The 9,048-nt window shown below is 41.6% G+C and overlaps 1 protein-coding gene across 1 annotated transcript in view; it reads right to left on the reverse strand.

The window, feature by feature from the left end:
- igsf11 (immunoglobulin superfamily member 11) overlaps positions 1-9,048 on the reverse strand; it is a 124,905-nt gene that overhangs the window by 85,467 nt on the left and 30,390 nt on the right. The gene's annotated exons all lie outside the window — the stretch shown is intronic.

Here is a 9,048-nt window from a genome sequence, read left to right on the forward strand (position 1 = left end):
CCAACTCCTCAGGTCAAGACTCTGCAGTCTACTTACATCTGAAGGACAGAGGACACTCGTTTGAGGACCACCAGGTGCACATTTTAGACAGAGAAGATAGATGGTTTGAAAGAGGTGTCAAGGAAGCCATCTACACCCGGGTCAAGAAGCCGTCATTGAACAGGGGAGGGGGTCTACGCCACCACTTATCCCCCACTTACAATGCTGTCCTTTCATCACTTCCCAGGAAACTCAACAAACGTAACCTATTGACCTCAGGTGAAGATACCAACGATGGTCGTTCAGTCTTGGCCACAGGTAGTCTCAACGACTGTAACGACTGTCGTCACAGCAACAAGGAACACTAATGAACCAGCGGTATCGATGACCCGGGCCAACGACCCCACTGAGGTTAAATAGCTGAGTTTCCCTGCCAGTCAGTCAGAACTGAAGAAGTCCTTTGGATGAGGGACGAAACGTCTTCCAGTATCTTCAACCAAGTCCAGTTGCCCTTGATTTTAACCTTCGTTGGTTAGCTGGTGAACATAATAAAAGTAGGTTTGGACTGAAACCGTAATATTGTGTCAGTGAGTTCACAGGTTGTTTCTGCTGCCCAGTTGTTTATTTGGGCACAACTTATATCCAAACTGCAACCTCTCAGAGCTCAGCTTAGTATCACAACATTGCAAACTCTTACATTTTTGGCTTGAAACATCTGCTTTGAGATACTGTCTCATGCTGACCAAACAAATGTAGAATGTATGGTCCCTTTCTTTGATTTATTAAATAGACCTAGTGACAGAATCCACACGTGTGTCTATAAATGGAGAGGGGGGCTGTGCAAACAGCAACAGTGATTTCATAAATGATTTCAATGTTCTAATGTGGAATTGTGATCAAAGATATTTCACATTTCATTTTTACACATGGACAGGAATTTCATTGTTTCGTGAACCATAAATTCAATACAAAAAAAAGAGAAATCATCTGCCACTGGGAATATGATTGGTTATAGGGCTATTTATTTGTTGTATTACTGTCTTTTGGGACTTCACAGTGCTTTACAGGGTTTAATTTAAAGGGTCCAAAATACCAATAAATAAACACAATAAAAATTAAATTGTTCTCACTTTTCCCAAGTGGTGTTGGGCCATTTAAACAGTTAGATTAAATGTTAAGATTTCAATGGAGGTGAATGGAATTATGTTTGTGGAACAGCATTAAAAAATACAGCAACATCCCTTTCCAGAAACAGTGCCATTGTTACTCTGGACCATCCATAACTACAGAACAAAGTCAAAATTTTTCATTGGAACTTCTTTCTACTGAAGAAACAAGGTTTATATGTGCGTAGCCGGCCAATCGGGACGTTGCTACTGACCACCTCTTCAGCTGACGGTGACGGAGCTGAATATGACCTTCATTCTATCTCACACAAGATGACTTTATACCAGCCGCAACAAGTCGCCATGGCCCTCCCACTACTTGATAACCCAGCCGCCACCATGGCGAAGTAGGGGCCCCAACCACAGCCTAATCCTACCAAGGGTCAAAGCATATAACTCTGCCTCTGCTTCTGATGTGGATTCACCCAGCTCTTTATACTTCTTCTAAGAGGACAATAAAACAAATCACTCTGGGGCACCTTTAGCTTTGCCTGCATTCCTGAGCACACTATTTGAGCAGTGAAAACAAGAGTTTATTACTAAATATACAAGTGCTGGATGAAGTGAAATATCTTTATATTGTCATGGTTAATCAAAGCGTATGCCCTAAATTGGTATATAGGTAAAGATTTGCTCTTGGTAACATAAAGCATTATATTGAAGTGTTATTAAAATCACTAATTTACAGTCAGAAATTTGTCTTTTGTTTTTCTAGTCTGCCTTACTCACAGCTTTCCTTCTATCTTATAGAAGAGAACAAGGGAAGGAAGAGAACTGATCTGTGAACACTGAACAAATGCAGCTTCAAGGAAAACAAAAGTGTGTCTCCCAGAGGCAAACCCACGCTCGGCTCTCCTGCCGGTATGTTCGGCCAGAAGATGATCAGCAGGTAGTGAGTAGCAATGTTGGAGATAGCATGCCCAAATAATCTCCCTCAGGAGGTGGTGCATCTCTTAAAAGTACACAAACTGCATCTTTAAAAACACATCCTTGGCATACGTTCACACATGATTTCATGACCGACGGTGTTCACACCTGATTCTCTCCCCTCTTGAGTCTTAATCAAGTTGTTTGTTTCAGAAAGGCTTCATTAGTTTGTTTCTTTGATTGTCTAGGTGTGAAAGCCTCTGAGTGAGTGTGTGTGCCCGCTCATGTGTACACGTATTTGGCATCATAAAACATACACTGTCCTTGAGAGTGCTGGGAACAAATTTAAACACGAGTAACAAAAACCCCTCATGACTTCATCACACTGATAATTTTTCATCGTCAGCACTCTTTGTTATTGGGAATACAGGTCATTACAACGCAGGCTGCAGCTGAGAGGGTGTTTTCCTTTATGGAGAATGATTTGTTTGTTTTACGTTCCAGCTCGCTAGCCTCCTGGGCCCTAACCTACATTACAGCACAAAGACTATTAATCATTGATGATCAGACCTTTTAATATTGTTCATATAATATGTATTTGCACGTGAATAAAACAAATGAAGAGTTCAGTTCCAAGACACTGCATTCCCATTTTGCAGGGAACTGTTTACCTGAAGATTAGAGAACCTGAAGAGAACCTGTCCAAATCTATTTTTGTCAACCAAATCTATTTGAATGTGTCACTGGTGGGAGGAATATAATTCTTTAAATACCCAATACACATCTTAAAATGATGCAAAAAGTAAACCTCTGTAAAATATAAAAATATTTCTAGTAGAATTTCTGACACAGGCATCAAAGACACGCTAAACATATTTGAGATGGTGCATTTAAATGTGTCATTTAAAAGATTATAAGCCACCTCAGAACTCAAAGCCCCATGATAATCTCATATCTAAGGCAAATGCAGAATAATCATATCATTCAGACATTCATTATCACTGCGGAGAGAAACGTCCCCAGAGGTCAATTAACCCAGTGTGTGAACTAAGAAACCTCGGCGCAAACGTCCAATAAGCCAAGATAATAAAGACACATGCACATACTCACACATGTACATATACAAACTCACAGTTAAGCAAAGATAACATACACATGCACACGGGCCAAGATAATAAAGTCATGACACCCAAGCACTTGCCAACATGGCTCAACTCACACCCACATTGTTGCTCTCTTTCTCTATTAAACACACATACACTCACTAATACTCTCTATATATTACCAAGCTGACTGCTGTCCTTCAATCACAAGCCATGTTCTAATTGGAAAAAGTGTGAAAGAAATAAGAGCAGTTAAAGTGGCTCAGTCTGGCACAGATACATTAGAGCATGAGACTGTTGGAGCCAACTTAGTGGATTCACATATGCTTTTCTCACAAGGTCATTTGACAGTGAATCTGCAAGTGGATGTAGCCAGATTGTTTTTAGATTCTCTCTCAATCAGTCATCCATCACATGTCAGAAACCAAAATAAGGGGCTTTTTTCTTTTTTCCACCTTACATGGTTCCGTGTGGACAGAAAACATTTGAGCGTACTGCAAAATTGACTGCTGACTCGTTTTTTAGAAATCACCCCCAAACTGGTCTGGAAATGCAGAGATAGACATGGCTGACCCAGTCCTTAAATTAAAAGAACAGTTTAACATGTTGGGAAAAATGTTTATTTGCTTACTTACCTACCGAGAGTTAGATCAGAACATCGATACCATTACAGTGCCTGTATAATGAATTTGAAGGAACTGCTGGTAGCCGGTTATCTTAGCTTAGCATTAAGACTGGAAGCAGTGGGAAACAACTATCCTGGCTCTGTGCAAAGCTAACAGCACCTATAAAGCTCACTAATTAGCACAATTTCCGGGCGATCACCAGAGACTCAAGTCTTTGGTGAGATTTATGCTATCACATTTACAAGTAAAAGGCTTCAAGCATGGACTAACAGGTTGATTTTAGCCACTTACCTAAGCTTTTTTATGGGAACCATCCAGTTCTAAGCAAGAAAGCCAATTAGTGTATATCCCAAAATATCACATCATTCCTTTAAGATAAAATGACTTGTTTAGGAGGCAATGAGATTATTATTAATTTCTAAATGTGTTTACTGCTGATCTTGTCTGTCTTGGCCAGGCCTCCCCCTCAATAACATTCTGGATCTGTCCTGAGCTATCCTGGATAGGATGAAATAACATTTTTAACAATGTCTCAAAACACCTCACTCTAAGCTAATTCTGTGTTTTATTTATTTGTATTTGTGCTTGTAATTCCTAGAGGGCTTAAGTCTTTAAAAAAATACTTTAGACACTCAGTTCACCTTCACCTGAGTTTGGACCATAGACAGTAAGTGGAGGCTTTAACCAGCATTTGTCAAGGATATACTCATTCACACAGGCTTCGTGGGTGGGTATTCAACTACCCATTTGTATGTAATACATGTGTGTGAGCTGCATGCAGTCTCTCACAGATGCAAGTCACAGCATCTGAATATTGCTTGCAGAGGAACTTTGGAGCACAGTACACCCATGTGTGAACACACACACATACCCATATACATATACCTTCGCTAACACACACCCTGTGAAACCCAGTGTTAGGACCCTCAGCTATTCAGGTCTTTAAATTGGTCCCAGTGAGATGTGAGAGCTCAGACCAAAGGGCTGACCTGTGTATCAAAGAATTAGTCTCTGTCAGCCGGATCAATACCCCCAACAGCAGCCAAAGATGCAGCACCGATGTAGGGAAGACTGATGTAGAGTGTGAACGGGCCAATGATGATAATGGCAAAGGCCACCTGCTTGATGGATCCCCTTAGAGCACATTGTTTTCCTCCAGGTGGTTGTTAAAATCATATTTGGATTTGATTAACAAAAGCCATTTCAGGTCATCTGGTTTATCAATGAGTAGCATGGCCAACACACAAGATAAAACGTAACGCAGTCTGTTAAAACAGTCCTGTAATATGTCCACGAAGGTTAATATTCAGTTTTTGGTGAGACTGTTTTAGAGGTGTTAATTAAACTTTTGAAGACTGATAGTTGTGTGTGTTGGTGCTGTTTCATTAAACTAAGAGGTACTTCTTAAATTTACTCCACCTACATTTATTGTCCCTGACGCTGAAAGGAGGGTCTTGATGACACATCCAGTGCAAGACTCCTCACTGAGTTCACCTGAGTTGAGTGACCAGACCCCACACCTGGCTACTGAAAAAGACCTGATGGCAGTCCTGTTTGGCAAGGCTGCCCACCAGAGACTGTGAGCTCAGTCACCTGCCAAGGCCCGAGCTGAACCAAGAGGTGGGTGACCACCTCAGAGACCTATCCCTCTGCCAGCCACAGCTGCAGGAGGAGATGCCAAATGCTCCCATCTTTATCAGCATGACCTGAATATTGGTCATTATTATCTTATCATTCATTGATTATACTTAGAAGAAAAACGAGTCTTTGTTGTTTGTTTGTCTGACATAAGGAACTTCATAAAGGTACCATTTAAAGACGACTGCTGATCAAGGTTGAGTACACAATACATGTACACACATAGCTTGCACATCCACATACACATGCCTATCTACAGGGATGAGTTGAGTATTAAAAACACCTCACAGTATCACTTCAAATGATGCACAAGCAAGTGAGGCAACAATCACCTGGCCTCTCTCCTCTGTAGGTAGGTTAGCAGACCCTCACCATCAAAATATACAGGATAACAGTAATACCACAAACTACTGCCTAAAAACCTGTTGTGATGTTCACCACCTTATCACGGTGTTGGGGTTTGTGACCCCCGGAGCCGTGTTGTCAGGGACAATAGCTCCTTGTAAAGTCTCCCAAAGCAAATTGGTCCCAGGGGGAGAGGGACGTGTGGACTACCTTTGCTTAGCCTGCTGCCACCACGCCCCAGCCAAGATAAGCAGCAGAAAATAAATGGCTGGATGGACCAAACTGGTAATAAATGCAGAGCTGTGCTGCACTGTAAAACAGTTTTTACATATTTCATCATAGTAAAAACATTAATGATATTGTAAAATGTATATATGCCAAGTTTTTGACATATTATTGAGGATTTTATCAAAAGTATCTAAATCCAAACCATAACAAGCCCTCCATCATTTTAAAACAGTTAAATGTTTCTGAATGGAGTCTCCCCATCTCATTCCCACAGACTGATTCCTCGCCGGCTGCTGAGATGCCAGTACAGATGGACAGAATTGAGATGAGGCCAACAGCAGTGTCAGTGGAGCTAAACTCCTGGTGAATTGTGCCAGTGCAGAACTGCACCACGTTGGGGCCTGGCTGCTGTGGAGCTTGAGCCCTGGCAGAGAGAACAGGGGCCCCCTTGTTTGGCAGAGGCATGTTGACAGGAAACATAATGCATTCACATGATAATGAGCCAGTGAATACATGCCCCTCGTACTGCCCTGCTTTCTCCCGCGTTACCTACAGTACATGTCTTTTCGCAGATAGGGGGCAAAACACACACACACAAAGCTACTGTATGCAGACACAGACACAGACACACACACACACACGTAAGTCACACAAGCATGCACACTCAATCACAAACCCCTCAGTGTCTGGTGCAGAACGGACTGATCGCTGGTCTCGTCACCAAGGAGACCGGCACTAAGCGGGCGCCTGGCAGAGACAGACTGGCATTTAGCATTTAGGACCCCACAAAGCTTTCAGGCAGAGTATACAGGCCTTTTCTAATGAAGAGAGAGAGGCAGAGGGAGATTAGTCACATGGTCACATGCAGAGGAATAGAGAAAAGAGGGGGAATGAAAGACTGAAAATCGCATTAAAGAGCAGAATGATTTGGTGAAGAGAAAGAGGGAAAGCAGAAAGAAGGTTAGCAACAGATAGAATAGTTACAAACACTACCAAAGTGGGAAAAACAAGATAGAAAGGTAGAAAAGCATGCAATTGAATACATCGTTATAGCTAAGAGGCAAAAGGCAGGCAGAAAAGACTTTTTAGATTTGCTTTTCTGTTTTGTACTGAGGTGCTGAAGTGCTTTACAGCCCTGACTAACTAACCGCTGAGAGTGATGTGTCTAACTAACATAAAACACCTCTGAGCGTTAAGAGGCACATGTGTGATTTCAGTCGACGTCACGGACGAGGGAAGCTATTAATACTCATGCCCACCTGAGTCTACACCAGGCTAGAGAGAGAAAATGCAGTGCAAATTAACTGTAAAAAAAAACAAAAAAAAAAGGGAAATTTTTTTTCATATTCATTCACAATTCCCCAAGCTGGGACGAAAGAAAGGAATTGAAAAGAGGGGAAATCAAGCATTTGGGATGTCGAGAGCCCTCTGCCCTCTGAACAGAAAGCGGAAGATCGAGTGAGGGCGCGAACAAAACAAGTGTTAAAAGCTTTAAGAGAAAGGGATTTAGGCTATGGTGGGTGCCAGATGTTGGGAAGGGAGGAAGAGAGGAGACTTAATAACTAGATAACAGTTACCAGTAAAATAGCAGCAGAGAGCAAAAATTAATTTAGGGACACAGTGAACAGATAACTGAAGGTGTATGAGGTTGTCATATCAACCTTCTTTCCACTAAACTTAAAACATTTTTAGGCCTAGTTCATTCTTGTTTTTCTTCTCTTCTTACTCTACTTTTCTAACCTCTTCTAGGTTTTCCTTCTGCTGTCACCTCCAGTTTGGTCCCAGTTTTTTCTCTCTAGTCTCATCATGCTAACCTGTCCCCTAGAAATGACTTTTTAATAACTACTCATTTTCAACTGCAGTTTTTGAAGAAACTGTTGCGCTGTCTTTTGGCAAAATGCTCACTTCCAACATATCTCACCTGTTTTCCCTCCACTATCTGCTCTTGATCTGCTTGTAGAAACTTCAGCATGAGTCAGCTTTTTGATGGTTATGTTTAGACACTCACAGGACTATGTTAAGATCATGGTCTTGGTTTAATATTAAAAAAGTCAACAGTGTCTTGACGCATAAGACATGTTTACTGTTTTAATGATAAACCTGACTTTATCTCATTGTGTGATAACAATTTCTTTAACTTAAATGTATCTAAAACCAAAGAATTAATTATTGACTTTGGGCGAAATAGAGATGCTGCTTCAGAGAGCATCATACATAATGAAAAGGTGGAAATTGTCTCATCATATAAATACTTGGGTCTGCTTTTGATGACCATCTTAAGTTAGATATAAACAGCGGCGGCATTGTGAAGCGGGGGCAACAGAGAATTTATCTTCTCCACAAACTAAACTCCTTCTCTGTCACGCTGGTCATCCTGAGTATATTCTATCAGTCTTTTATTGAGAGTGTTATAAGTTTCTCTTTTAGAATCAGAATCAGAAGGAGCTTTATTGCCAAGTAGTGTTTTACACATATGAGGAATTTTCTTTTGTGATAAGGTGCTACACGTAGACAAACATACAGTTGACATAAATAAATGTACTGGTATGGAATGGAAGAACAACATTGTAGACATGTGCATTATTCTGGGTCTGTGCCGTGCAGAAGTAACGCAATGGAAGAGAATATTGTGTACATATAAATATGTAAACTGACAACATAAAAATATACAACAACAAAGATCAACAATCAACAACAACGTGCTAGGTCTGTGATGAAACAAGATGAAACAGTATTTACATGTGCAGAGACATTTGTATCATTTGCAAGGGGGGGGTGTCAGTGGGGGACCCGGGCCTTGTTATTGAGGCTAGTTGCAGACGGGAAGAAACTGTTTTTGTGGCGAGAGGTTTTGGTCCTGATGGACCGCAGCCTCCTGCCAGAGGGGAGAGTCTGAAACAGTTTGTGTCCGGAGTGGGAGGAGTCAGCTGCAATCTTTCCTGCTCGCCTCAGAGTCTTTGAGGCGTACAGGTCCAGAAGAGAAGGAAGATTGCAGCCAATCACCTTCTCTGCAGAGCGAATGATGCGCTGCAGCCTGCCCTTGTCCCTGGCAGTGGCAGCAGCGTACCAGATGGTGATGGAGGAGGTGAGGATGGA

This window comes from Micropterus dolomieu, linkage group LG17 (genome assembly GCF_021292245.1).
Source record: "Micropterus dolomieu isolate WLL.071019.BEF.003 ecotype Adirondacks linkage group LG17, ASM2129224v1, whole genome shotgun sequence".
NCBI lineage: Eukaryota > Metazoa > Chordata > Actinopteri > Centrarchiformes > Centrarchidae > Micropterus > Micropterus dolomieu.